We start from the raw sequence: 15,415 nt of genomic DNA on the forward strand, positions 1-15,415 counted from the left end.
TTTTAGTGCGTTTCATCTTTCAAGCACTGAACCCCACCCTGTAGTTGCAGTCATGAGGATTGTCCATTTGCTCTCAAGAATTCCCAAGAATGGTTTGTCTGTAATCATTTCAAACTGTACCAAAGCACGAAGTGTGGAGCTGTTTAATTATAATGATTTCCTTATCTCATTCCATTATACTTTATTATGCAACCAACAGTCTCCATTTCTTCCAGTGGCAGATTAGCTATCAAGTGTATTCTTTAGACCCCTGTTTTTTTTTTTCACTTCCTTGCCTTTTTTTTTTCTTTTTTTTACTTGTCTGCTTCCTTACAGCTTCATTGAGTCCTCTGAAATTCAGTATGTTAAACAGATATCCAGTTACTGCTAGCCTGCTATAATAAAGCAGTCACAGAGCACCAAGCAGGAGCGTAAGAACCACTGCTTTTAAAATCACCTCTAATACCTTTCTGACTACTGTTGCAATCAAAGCAATTTGACAGAGCAACAGTGAATGCAATGAACCAGTCTGTGGCAAATAAGGCATTATCTTCTGTATATAGAACTTAAGGAATTATCCTGAAGCTAAAGCAGGGCAGGTGACAAGCACCTTCTTAGTCGCAGAAGAGTTAGGCTTATCTGAGTCTAAATAAATGAATGAATGGGATATGTGCTATTTATCTTTTGCTACCCAGAACATATTATTAGGCCTGGCATATAGTTGATGCTTTCCTCTTTTCTTACGGTGAAGGCCATTTGAAAATTAAAACATTCAACTCCTATGAAATATCACTGGACTATAATAAAACACCCTTCTTTGACACCAAAATGCCCATTCTCATATTTCTTTTTCTTGAAGTTTTGCAATTTGACAGGACTCGTGCTTTATCCTTTTTTGGAATTGCCTCTTATTTTTTTCAAGAGTTTTTCATAAAATAGAGCAAGTCTTCAAATAATATTCCATTTCTGGTTATAAAATCTAAAGAATACAAAAAGTAGAATCCAATTTGAAAAGTCTTCAAGATAAACATTTTCTTGTAAACAGAGCCATTCCTTCAGGGATAGTTCTATAAGCAGGAGAGCATGAAACCCTGGGGATAATGAAATGATTTCATTTTCCATTTGTTTAGGAAAGGCCAGAAGGCTATTTATGTACTAATAGGTTTATTAATAAAACTGAAAAAGCAATAACCTCACCTGTATAGTGATCAGTGAAGCCAGAGATAATGGAAAACCCACTTTATATAAAAAGAAATTTTATGGCTTTCGTGACTACCTTTGATTTTTTTTCTTAATAATGATTGTTTGATGAGCCTCTCTTTTTTTCTGTTTACATATGTCTCTCTACATTTTTTTAACTAAATGAAAAAAATATTAAGGTAAAACATTTTTTCTTTGCCTGAATATTATCAAACTCAAAAAAAAAACCCTCTTGTAAATTAATAAAACTCCCGTACATTAATGCTGCTCATTATAATCATCTTGTAAAGCTATTAATTTGATGACTTCGCTACGTTATGTCCTCATCAGCATATGTCCTTAGCCAAGTTTGCAATGACCATTATAATCAATCCTTTCAAAGTAAGTTATGCATTTTAATGAAAGGTCTACAAGAAAAATGAACTGGCTAATTCCAGCACTTGTAACTCTGTGGCTGGGCTATAAAAGGAAAAAAAAAATGGAGGAAGGAATTTTGAAAATCAATTATTCTATGTGTGCAAAAATGAAATATAGATTCATCAGTTATGTTTATATGCATGAAACTTAGTTTAAACAAATTGTTAATAATATTGAATTTATCTTCAGAAGAAATGGTATTGTATATTAAAAACATTATTTTGCCAGGTGTTTATTCCTGGTTGATAGGAAATAATGATAAGTAATTCATTTGCCTTTAAAGCTAAATGTAGATCATTATCATTAAGTCTAGATCTTAGTTCGAGATAGATCTCTGACTCTATTCACTTTTAGGCCGACCCTGTCCAAATAAGGCTCGATGTATATTGTCCAATAATTTATTTTGATTGTGTTTAACTAGTAAATAGCAACCTGATGAAATATGCCACAAATGCCTTTTGGTGAGTCATTGTTAATTTGATGATTCCATGTACAAATAGTTCAAGACAATATGGCAGTTAAAAACTGTTAGAATACTGAGTAGTGGGATCCCTGGGTGGCGCAGCGGTTTGGCGCCTGCCTTTGGCCCAGGGCGCGATCCTGGAGACCCGGGATCGAATCCCACGTCGGGCTCCCGGTGCATGGAGCCTGCTTCTCCCTCTGCCTGTGTCTCTGCCTCTCTCTCTCTCTGTGACTATCATAAATAAAAAAAAAAAATTAAAAAAAAAAAAAAAGAATACTGAGTAGTTAGATCTAAAAAGTGACTTAAAATAAATTTTTAAGAAGTCAATTTTGATAAAATATAAATATGTCACAATTAACAAAAGAAACACCTTAGAGGTACAGTAAATTCAAGAGAACGAGAAGGCTAACTTGAGTTGAGCTATATATACAAGAGTAGCAAAGGAGTTGGCTAAGCAAAGGAATGTGTAAAGCATGAGACAAAATGGATTCAGTCAGAAAAAAATAGAAATGGGACCAGTGAAGGTAGAAATACCGAGATACTTCTGAATCATTTTAGTATTAGACGAAGAGACATGATTGTTAACTTCTGATATGAAATTTTCACAGACTATTCAAAGAAATGTTTTAAGTACTTATAACATTTATTATTTATAAATATTAAAATAATACGGTGCAAACTTGATCCTTTTTTAAAGTCGGCATGGAATATATAGAAAATATTTTTCTATAAATGGGGCTAATAGCATAGTATCTCCCACTTAAAAAAAGTGCCAAAGGGGTACAGTGTGAACAATTAAAGATAAGGCAAAAACATGTTGTGAAGAGTGGTGACATACCTGAATTTACTACAGAGAAGCAATGTTTGACAGTAGATTAAATGATACTTTACTACAAGCAATGTGAGGGAAAATGTTTTCAAGGTGAATAACGAATTCCATATGGTAGTCACTGGAAAACACATTCTGAGACTGTAAGGAATTCTGGATCATTATATAAAGAAAGATGCTAGATTTAATTCCTAGGACTCAAAGGAAACATTATTACTTTTGAGATTTAGCACAGTCTTTCTTAATATCTATTCCAGTTCCATGATTCCATGATTTTATGAGCAAGGAACCCTAAAAAAGTGTAAGCATGTAAACACAAAGTGTTTTTATTCTTGAAGCATAGTATTCTTTTCCTTCTTTAAAAATGGTTTATTTTTAGTTTCCAATGTTTTCCAACACTTTTTGGAGAGTCATGGCTGCCATTTATGAATCTGATTAAAATATCCATCTTCCCCCCCCCCGAAAATTGGATATTTGCCAACTGTATATCCTCTGTTACCAATATGAAGAGAATATTCGAGTATCTTCCTGGATGAGGCTTTCTTTGAATAATCTAGAGTTTCTTTCAGCATAATTCTATGTCCCTCAGGTAACACTTATGATTAAATCATATACAAAATAGCTGCAATTCTGTGCAATTCAAAATAACTAGTAAACACTATTTTAAAGCTAATAAATCTTTCAAGTACCATAATCATTATTTGATTTTTAAAACTTTTTAACTTTCTGTTTTGAATTGCACAGTACAAAACATATGCGTCTTCAATTGAAGCTATAATAAATTGATAACCCTGTTATGACTCCAGTCGTATTCCATATGATTTTAACAATGTAAAACACTTTCCTTTCCTAGTGCTCAAATAGTTCAACACAGTTAATAATTCAAAACTTGAAGATTCTGTAAGAGGTACTCAAGGTTAAGAAGTTTAATTCTTTTAAGTTTTTAAACCAAATTTCTTTTCTAAATCTAAAACACCAGTTCAACTAAATACTTTCAAATAAACCCTTTCAAATAATTAAAAGATGTTTGGATGAATTACATTTGCGTTAAGAAGCTTCAGAATCAGGTGAAGGGCACAGTACAACTATTTCGCTTAGCATGCTTTCTCATTTGCAATTTCTATAGCACTATTATTAGTATGACACAAAAGAATGCTGGCAAATGGTTTGGATGCTCTGGCATTTTAAAACAGTAAATGCAATTAAGCCTGAATAAATAGATCACTTTTCAAACACTTGGCAACCTTTTTAAAGAAATGCAAAAGTAGAGAAAAGTACTTAGGGGAGCTTTCTCAACGACTTTTAGAAAGACTGGAGTAGGAAACACTTCACCAAATAAAAGATTCCTCACATGCCAATCAGTGCATTCATTACTTTCTCTTACTGAAAATATTCTGTAAAAGAGGGCTTTTTAGTATTCAATAAACTTTATTGTTTGTGACAAAGCTGATATGATAAAACATCATATTTCCTAAAAAAAAAAGTTTTTCCAAAAAAATAAATAACCATGTAAAATGTTTTATTCATATATCTATATTTAAAAGATCATAAAGATCGCTGCCATTAGTAAAATCTATTTTCCATGGATAAACTGACATTAGTATGGAGAGTCTTTGTTTCTATGTTTATTTTTAATTAAAATTACTGAACTTTAGTTTTACACTAAGCTAACAATGGCTATGGAACATTTCAGGCAGGTGGAAGTTCTTGCCCTCCGTGAATTACCCTGGGAATCTTTGTATCCCCTGATATCCTTAGTATTTATTAACATTGTAAAATATAGTCTTGAAACATTAATTTTAAATATGTTCATTTGGAGGCAGTTAATATCGTGGAAACAAATGAGCTCATTAATAAAATCAATCAATCAAACTTTCATTGAGAAACAGAATCGAAAATCCAGTGGTGAGCTATGCTTACCTGACTCACTGTTTTGGTGAGTATGAAGCACATACTAACAACTTTTACAAATATCCAGAAACGTCAGGTTTATATCAGAATAGCAACAGAAAATGTCCCTTTAAAAACTGTGACATTTGTCTTAGGGGATCTGTTTATTCTCATTCATGAAACTGTTAGGGTCATGAATGAGAACAAACATGTAGCCTACTTCTAGTGTAAGTACATAATTACCCAAGGGCACTTATTTAGCAAGCATGTATTACACACCTGCTATACACCAAGTATGGAATTTAGATTTTAGTGAAGGAGACATTCCATAAACAAACAAATGATAAAGTTAATAAATGAAAATCTGGAAAGTGCTAGGTGGCTGACATAGTACTATCTCAGAAAATAACAGGGCTCACACTTAGCTAAATATTTAAATAGAAGAGAAAGGCTTACCTAAAAAAGTAATTTTTAGGCTGATTTCCAATTCTAGATGAGAAGGTCCTAGGCATATACAAAGTTGGGGAAAACCATTTCTATACAAAAATAATCATCCAAAAAAGCATGTAGTACTGACTACATCTTGCTGTGCTAGACACTATACAAGGTCAATGCAGAATTGCTTTTCATTACACTTTACTCATATTTTTTATTATCTTATGTAGCAAGTAAAAAATGGAACATTGGATTTAAGTGATTCTGTCTTTGCAGCTTTGTAGAGAATATTTTCTCCTATCTAGGCCACAAATCCTTTCTTCTTAGCATCATGGACTATCAATTAAAACTAGGTCAGCAACTCTAGAGGTTTAAAAAAGCCACATTAATATCTCTGACATTTTTGCTGATGTTAGTCGTACTTTTTTACTCTGGTACAGTGGTGAATGCATTCTAGAGTCTCAAATCATTAATGACTCCATTCTGAAATTAATAAACCAGGTAAATGACATTAGATAGTAGAATCTAAATTGTATGCTCTGCAAAAAGCTGGACTTCACACTAATATATATTTTGTTGCATTTACATTGGAGTTTCTTTCCATGTAAAAATATTCTTTATTTTAAGAAGGAATATGATTCAGGATTAGAAAACCCATTGTTTCTTCTACCACGTAATTAAAGTTATTACTTCTTGGATTATATAGTTATATGAGAAGAGTAAGCTTTAATTATTATATAAGCAGCCAAAATAACATCTGATACCAGTTTCTCTACTATCTTACCACACACAAAATGTTTCAAACCTCATTCAATTTAGATAACATGTGTTTTTATGAAGTTTTCATTTAAATTCCAGTTAGTTAACATACTGTGTACATACAGTGTAGTTTCAGGTGTACCATGTAGTGATTCAAGAATTCTATACATTATTCAGTGCTCTTCACAAGTGTACTCTTAATCCCCATCACCTATTTTACTCATCCCCCCACTATTTCCCCTCTTGTAACCATCAGTCGATTCTCTAGTTAAGAGTCTGTTTCTTGGGGATCCCTGGGTGGTTCAGTGGTTTAGCGCCTGCCTTTGGCCCAGGGCACGATCCTGGAGACCCGGGATCGAGTCCCACGTCGGGCTCCCGGTGCATGGAGCCTGCTTCTCCCTCTGCCTGTGTCTCTGTCTCTGTCTCTGTCTCTCTCTCTCTCTCTCTCTCTGTGTGTGTGACTATCATAAATAAATAAAAATTTTAAAAAAAAGAGTCTGTTTCTTGATTTGCCTCTCTTTTCTTTCCCTTTGCTCATTTGTTTTGTTTCTTAAAGTGAAGTCATATGGCATTTGTCTTTCTCTGACTTATTTCATGTAGCATTATACTCTAGCCACATCCACATCATTGCAAATGGCAAGATTTCATTCTTTTTACGGCTGAATAATAATCCATTATTATATATATATATCACCTCTCTTTATCATTCATTGGCCAATGGACACTTCAACTGTTTCCATAATTTGGCTATTTAGAAAATTCAGCGATAAACATCAGGGTGCCTGTATCCCTGTTAATTAGCATTTTTGTAATCTTTGGGTAAATACCTAGTATTGCAGTTGCTGGATTGTAAGGTTGTTCTATTTTTAACATTTTGAGGAAACTCCATACTGTTTTCCAGAGCGGCTATATCAGTTTGCATTCTCAACGGTGCAAGAGGGCCCCCCTTTCTCCACATCCTTGTCAACACTTGTTGTTTCTTGTGTTGTTGGTTTTAGCCATTCTAATAGGTGTCAGGTGATATCCCATTGTAGTTGTGATTTGCATTTCCCCGATGATCAGTGATGTTAAGCATCTTTTCATGTGTCTGTGTTTTTGAGCAAGAAATTTTGTGCTCCTTTGGTAACAAGTACTCAAGTTATGGTCATGAGTATCCTGATTCAGGTCATTGTTCTTTTTACATCATACTCATGTCAGGGAGATGAAAAATGATACTGAAGACCATGGGCTCTGCTGTCAGGCAGATAGAGTTTTGAAGCCTGACTTTATTGCTTACATCTGTGATCTCAGGCAAGCTAGTTAACATCCCTAAAGCTATTTGCAAATTTGTGGAATGGAGGTACCTAGTTTATAAGATTGTTCTCAGGATTAAGTTGCATAACATATCTGAAGTACTCAGTACAGTGCTGACACATGGTAAATATTGAAAATTGAGAATTATTATTAATTACCCTTATTGTAGATTGAAAGTAAGATTGTGTTCATATAAAATACTTAGCTTTTCTTGTACTTTCCAGTACTTTTCCATGTGTTGTAATCAGCCAAATCCTATCTATCATTTAGAATCCCTAAAATTGCAAGCTTGAGTAATAACATGGGTTATCTTCCTTTATTTCAACTCAATGTAAAAAGAGGGGTTGGAATTAACAATTAAAAAGGGATTGGTTAAAGGATTCATGGCAACCTAAGAATACATTAAAAATAAAGTGATTGGGTTGCTTTAATAGTTTTTTTCAGAGATATTAGAAAAAATTCTCAAAAGTTTTAATCTATTCCTTTTTTTTTAAATTTTCTTTTTAATTTATTTATGATAGTCACAGAGAGATAGAGAGAGAGGCAGAGACACAGGCAGAGGGAGAAGCAGGCTCCATGCACCAGGAGCCCGACGTGGGATTCGATCCCGGGTCTCCAGGATCGCGCCCTGGGCCAAAGGCAGGCGCCAAACCGCTGCACCACCCAGGGATCCCTAATCTATTCCTTTTAATGACTTTTCAAATGAGGAGATATTCTCTTTTCAAGAATACTCTACTGTAATAAATCATTGATTTTAGTCAAGAAAACAAATGGGAGGAGGCACATAGGAAATACTTCTGGAAGAAGTTCACCTCTATACTATTGCCAAAAATAATTGTTGAAATTGTCATTTCAAATGACATTAAATAATTTTAAAACACACAATCTATTGCTAAACAGAAGTGCAAACTTTTACTTATTATCCAGTTGAAGTTTATTTTCACCGTAGTGTCCTCCTTTCTGTCATTCTACTATGGATTCTTTCTCTTTCCCTGATGGCTCTCATCAGGTCCATCTCACCCTCCAGAGTCCAGCTTTAATACTGTTTCTTCAAAGAAGCCTTCTCAGCTCACCCACCACCAAGTATCTAAATCAAAAGATTTGCTCTATCCCAGCAAGTCAATTATTTTACTTCATCTCACTTATAAAAAGTGATAAGATGGAACCATTATTTTAATGTATGACTTAGCAATCAAGTCTTCTCCATGCAGACAGAGACCACAATTATTTCTTCCACTGGTATATTCCTAGCGCCTGGAAAAGTACTAAGCTTATATCAAGTATGTAATTTAAAAAAATCAATTTAATGGATGGAGAAATAAAAGTGGCTTTAGTTTAGTTTCATCCTGTCAGGAAAGGGTGCAGGGAAGAAAATTTGCATGGAATTTGAAGCAAGAATTTTGAGATGCTTACAAAACATCTAAAGGGAGACTACCACATACCAAGCTGGCTGTGTAGGACTACACTAACGAAACCTATACAGTTTGGATACATAGGCTTGGAAATCCCTGCTTGAAAGATAGGCGATGAGTGGGTATGATATACTCATGTTTCCAGAATGTAGAATGATAATAGCATACCAAAATATTACAAGGAACACCCATCTTCAGAGGATGGATAGAGAGGAAGCTTGTTTAGCAGACTGGAAAGGATCCCCAGTGATAGGAGGAAGACAAGAAAGAGTGCTGTGGAAACTTAGAGAAAGAAGAATATTTCAGGAAGCAGAGGATGACTAACTGAGTCCAATAGTGCTCACAGATCAAGGGAGAAAAGTAATGGAATACATCACTTGAATTTGTCAATTCGGAAATTACCAGTTACTTTAGCAAGCACAATTTCAACAGAGAAGGCTGGAGTTAAGTTGAATGGTGAACTGGAGGCAATAAAGTAAAAATAGCACGTGAGAGGAACTATCTTGAGAAGTTTGAGGAGGCGGGAAAGGACAGATACACAGTCCCTTATGAGGAAATCCAAGGGTCTGGTGTTTTGAAATTCTGAATATTTCAATTTAAGAAAAGTAAAGAAACACCTATGTCATTGACACACCATAACTTCTTAACAGCATTCCCAAGTCAAAGATTCTGTTAAAAATTCCAGTAATTTTTCTGGAGTAAAATACATGAATATTCACTGTAAATTCAGTAAGACTATAAAGAGACTTGCCAGTTAAAGTTGGATAAGGTTTTGACCAGCTAAATGAAATTTTAAAAAAACTTTTGCTTTTTCATCTTATTTGGATATCTGGATTGTGGTAGAACAATTATGTAGAAAAAATAGGAGCTAGCTGGAAAGAGATTTGCCTGTAAGGATTTGTTTTCTCTTGTTTTGATTTGGTTTTCTACTAAAGCTACCAAAAAATATCTAAAACACTGATTCTGGGAATCCTAATAAAGAAGCAGCTAAAGATCGAAGCGAGATAGGAAATTTCTAATAGAATTCAGGTCTCTGAGAAGTCAATTTGTAGGAAAATCCAGAGGACACAGAAAGGGGCTAGCACTTCACAGAGAGATGTCATGCCTTTAAATTAAACCCAGAGAAAGGAAAGAGAGGGTATAGATTCAGAGAATTTATTCATTTTGTAGAGGGAACATAACAGGATTCATTTTTAATAATTTTTATTTTTTTCTGTGAAATGTGATAAAAAGATATGCCAGAGAGTTTAGAAAGCAGAAGTCCACTGTTTGTGAAATAACTGTATGAAATAGTCTTTGAGGAATATAGGAGAACAAAAATTTCTAGAAAAAAATGCTATAAGATGCATTTGCATCAATCTAGTTAAATTTAATAAATTAAGATTAATCCAATCATTCTCGATTTGTAAGAGTCTGTTCTTATAAATCTATTCAAGGATTTAAAAAAGGGGGGGGGCAGCTAAGATGAAGTCACCTTCCTCCCTGTAAATCAAATCCCAGTGTAAGAGAAGTTTCAATCTATAGTAAACACATTCAGCAATTAAACTCTCAAAGATAAACTGGGAATATTTCTTAATTTGTTTGAGCTTATTGTGCAGAACTGTATGAGAACAGACTCTAGGATCAGAATTTTCAAAACTGGTGCTCAAATATAAAATTGTTATAGCCAAATCAGAAAAATTGTAGCAAATTAGGAAAATGCTTCATATAAAATCAATATTTTGACCTTACATAATTACAGGATGAACATTTTTGTAGAGCCATATATGTTATTTAATTTTAATATAAAAAATGAAAATATCAATATAATGAATGGCTTATTTTTCATAAAAGTCATGATCTTTTAAAAGTTCCCATAACCTTCCATTGCTGTGTGCTGTTCTGATAGAGTGTTTGAATCATGTATTATAGAAAACTGATTTTATTTCACAAATTCATCTGAGACAGGCTCCTGAATCATATTAGCAATTACAAATCATGTAAAACACATTTCCTTCACTAGCCATGGCATTTTCTCTGTGAGCAACATCTTTCATCTCCTCCTGAGGGAACCATATAATATAAAAGAATCTCACTGAAAATGTGTATCAAGAATTGTTTTCTGATTACAGTGTCATGCATCATGGTACTGTGGTTTGAAGTCTTTGTGCTTCCCTTCAAAACACTGGCTTTTGAGCAGTTCTATATCAGCAACTCAAAAGGTAATGTCCTGAAACCTGGCACTCGAATTGCAAACTGAGATGAATACTTTTTCTGTAAGAATTAGTGCAAGTTGGTCAAGCCATTTCATTTTTTTTTAAATGGAGTTTCTAGGACTTTTCTAGCCATCCACAAATAAAACATATTCTCAGTACTTTTAAAGATTAATAGTTCAGCAATATGTTGTGCAACAGCAAGATAAAAATTAAATAAAGGCTGATGCCAGAAAAACTTACTTTTTTTTATTCTGGGATATAAAGAACAAAACAGACCAAATATTGGTCTCGAGCACTTTTCAAATAGCAATGGGATAGCAACTATTCTCAACATACTAAATACAAATCAAATTTATAATCTCTATCTCAGATCCTCAAGTTATTTAGGTTTTATTACAGTGAGTGCATTAAGGCCTATATACACACCACACATTGCAAAAGCAGATCTGACTCAAAGATTCAGGTAATCTGTGGTAGGGTAAGGCAACCCCTATCTGAGGACACTGTTTTAGGCTCTCCAGTGTTTTCACAGCAATTAATACAGGAAAAAAATAGATAAATGGAAATTTTTGGACTGTCATCATATCCTCACAAACCCTAAATATTTGAATTTAAATAAAGATAGGGAAATTCCAAGCATGTCTCACTTTTAAGAGTACCACCCCTCTGGATGTGATATGTTCAAGACCACAGGTGACTCCATTGGTTCTACTCCCTTGTGCCATCTCCTAATGGAGCAATATGACTATCTTAGACATCATTTTTTAAACTTATCATATGGCATGTCAACTCAATTGAGACTTAAACTTATAAAGGAATATGAACTAAGTGCTGAGTGAACTGTCTTTATTCAAGACTATAATTCTGATAAGAATGGGTGACTTCACAGAATCATGAAACAGATCAAATGCCTTTCAAATCTAGGTTGCTTTTCCCTGTTTTACTTAATTAGCCTTCCAAATGTCCATCAATGATTGTTTTTAATTATCATGTCAACGGTTTTAGTCCATTTCTTTCTATATTAGAAAAACACTACACACTGACATCCTCAAAACAAACAAATAAAAATTAATTAAATAAACACAGATTGTGAAAAACTCCACTCTAAATACCCTTCATGTGATCGCAAGGGGGGAAATATGTTTTGAAGTGAAATGTTTCATTAACTTATTTATTTAAAAGATTTTTATTGGGGATCCCTGGGTGGCACAGCGGTTTAGCATCTGCCTTTGGCCCAGGGCGCGATCCCGGAGACCCGGGATCGAATCCCACATCGGGCACCCAGTGCATGGAGCCTGCTTCTCCCTCTCTCTGTGTCTCTGCCTCTCTCTCTCTCTCTCTCTCTCTCTCTCTCTCTGTGTGACTATCATAAATAAATAAAAATTAAAAACAATTTTTTAAATTAAAAAAATAAAAGATATTTATTTATTTATTTATTTATTTATTTATTTATTTATTTATTTATATTTGAGAGAGAGAAAGCACACATACATGCACAAGTGTGACCAGAGGGGGAGCAGAGTAGTTGAGGGGAAGAATCTCGAGCAGACTCCCAGCTGAGTGTGGAGCCTGACGTGAAGTTCATTTCACAACCCTGGGATCATAACCTTAGCCAAAACCAGGAGTTGGCCACTTAACTGACTGAGCCACCCAGGCACCCTAAATTGTTTCACTTATTTATGTAGTTGTGAAAAAAAGAATTGAAATAAATATGAATGTATGTATAATATATATATGAAAAATTGATTCCCTTGTTCTTGCTGTCTATTTTCCCTGAATTCAATCAGTTTAATATTTAATAATAAAAACATTTATAGTACACTTACCCTGGGCTAGTAATTTTCAAATGTGGGATTTGAACCCAAGCAGTGTGGCTCTAAAGTACACATTCTTAACCAATAAGTCCCATCACAAATACTTTTTAAGACTTTCATTAATACCTCCTGAAATTTAAATTTAACCACCCCCCAAAATGTTACTGAGCAATGGCTGTAAAGCACTGTACTAGATGCTTTAGAGTCTCCAACATGAAATGGACTCCGGAATCTCACAGTCCAGGGCAAGGAAAAGCTATAACTAAATGCAGTCTAAGTAGTGGAAAATAGGGTATCATTTCTGGATAGTATAAATAATTCTCCCTAGGAATATCCAGAAAGAGTTCCCCAGTTCAACCCTTATTTGTCTGGACACTGTTCTAGCTTTAGTGCTGAAAGGCCCATGTCTTGGGAAACCTCACAGTCTCTGGCAAACATGGATGATTGGCCTAGCAAAAGGAGTACTCAACCCAAAAGAACTGAAAACAAGTACTCAAAAAATTGTACACCAATGTTCATAGCAATAGTACTCACAACAGCCAAAAGTGGAAGCAACCCAAATGCCTGCTAATGAATGAGTCAAGTAAACAAAATATATACATACAATGGATTATTCACCCATAAAGAATTAAATTCCAATATAGTACAACATGGATTAATCTCAAAAGTGAACTAAATGAATGAAGCCAGATACAAAAGGTCGCATATTGTATGATTTTATTTATATGAAATATCCAGAATAGGTAAATTCATAGAGTCCGGAAAAAAAATAGTGGTTGCCAGGAGCCAGGGGTAGGGCTGGGAAACAACTATGTAATGTGTATGGAGTTTTTATATCTTTTAGAATAATGTAAACATTCTGAAACTAGACAAATAGTGGTTGCACAATATTGAGAATGGACAAAATGCCACAAATTTTTCACTTTAAAGTTGTTAATTTAATATTGCATGAATTTATCCTAAAAAAAAGTATCACTCAAAATTCTAGAGAATAGAACAATTATAGACATACACTAATGCATAGTACTTTACACCAAATTAAAGAATTAGTCTTACAAAGTAGATAAATATCATTAACTAGAAGAATCAATCAAAGTTAAAGGATCAAAAATATTAATTATTATAAAATATGCCAACATTGTACTTTTAGTTTTGATATATGTTCCTATGAAAAAGAAAAAGAATCACTTCTTTAAGTCATATTTTGATGCTAGATTCTTAAGATGTTCATGAAGAGAGGTCAATTAAAATAACTGGTCTTAATTTTTGCCTATTTTATAACCCTGCCACCAATGAGTGGTCTACAGTGTTACAAGAAAATATAAGAAAGTCATCATCATGCTTACTTAAAAGCATCGTGAAACAAAAATACAGGAATAGCCTTTGACCAAAACTGACTGACTTGCTAAAAGCCCTATGGTAGTTTGGCAAATCCCCTTTAGGAAAATAATTTCACTCTTATTTTTAGGATTTAGTGAGAAAAAAGAATGTGCAGCTACTATAATCTGCATCAACTGAAGCATTAAATTTCATGATTCACTTGTTCATGGAAGCATATGAAATCAGATATAATATTCCTACCAAGAAACAATATTCTTACTAACATGTAAAGATTCTTACTAAGCCAATGGGAAAACTGAAAATTAACCTTAGTACTTAATCTTTGTTACTATAAATCTTGCCTTCCAGGTTATGACCTTCTTTTTCTCAGTTGAAATGCAGTTTCCAAACGCACCATTGATTTTTCTTACAGCATATCAACTCATCTGTACGTGAACTAATAGGCAAGTAAAATTCTAGCTCTAAAATTTGATTTGGTGCTCTCACTTTAGTTCCTAGTGTTTCACTACCGTCCCTTTGCTGCCAAAACACATTACTTCAAAACTAAAGCATATAATGATTAGAGATCATTATACCAAAATACATTTGTCTTTATTTGGGGATGCTGTTGTTTTTATTATTGTTAAATATTCATCTTTTGACAGAACATCTGATTGCTTTTTTGGCAATGTTTTCTGTGAGTCTTCAGTTTATACTATTCCATCACACTGACTGAATTAAATATAATTATTTATCAGAGCACTCACAATATTAGAGAGAGCATTTTATTATGTACAACTCTGATTGGCATCCTTGGATTTGCATCCTGTATAGCTCTGACATGCTTCTTATCCTCAAGTAAGTAATCAATGTAATTCAGGGCAAAATCATTCAAAATTATCATCTCATGTACTTTTATTTATGCAACAGGTTTATTTTTTCCTTTTTGTTCATTTTATTTTCTTGTGACTTTGATATCTGCATAATGATGCAATAAGTACAAGATAAAAGCATATAAACAGATGGATTAGAAATTGTTACTGATCCCAGATGCTACAAATGATAAGAAATTAACAAAATCAGTAATAAATAATTTATTATGTGATGTGTTATGTACAATATACACTACAGGAATTCTAGGAAAAGGAGAAGTGACTTGTTAACCATGACAAAGTATTCATGAGGAATTTGAGATACTATAAAACAAATTGTGGACTTATGACCACTCAGGCTATATTTGCATAACAATAAGACCAGAGACATACATTGGAGGGAAAGGTAATAAAAATAAATGCAATTAAAAACAAGGCCAAAAAAAATAAAAAAATAAAAAAAAATAAAAACAAGGCCAAAAAAAATTTTAAAAATTAAACAATAAAAAAACGAGGCCAAAACATGTTTTGGCATGT

The sequence above is a fragment of the Vulpes lagopus genome, chromosome 23 (assembly GCF_018345385.1).
Source record: "Vulpes lagopus strain Blue_001 chromosome 23, ASM1834538v1, whole genome shotgun sequence".
NCBI classification, from domain to species: Eukaryota; Metazoa; Chordata; class Mammalia; order Carnivora; family Canidae; genus Vulpes; species Vulpes lagopus.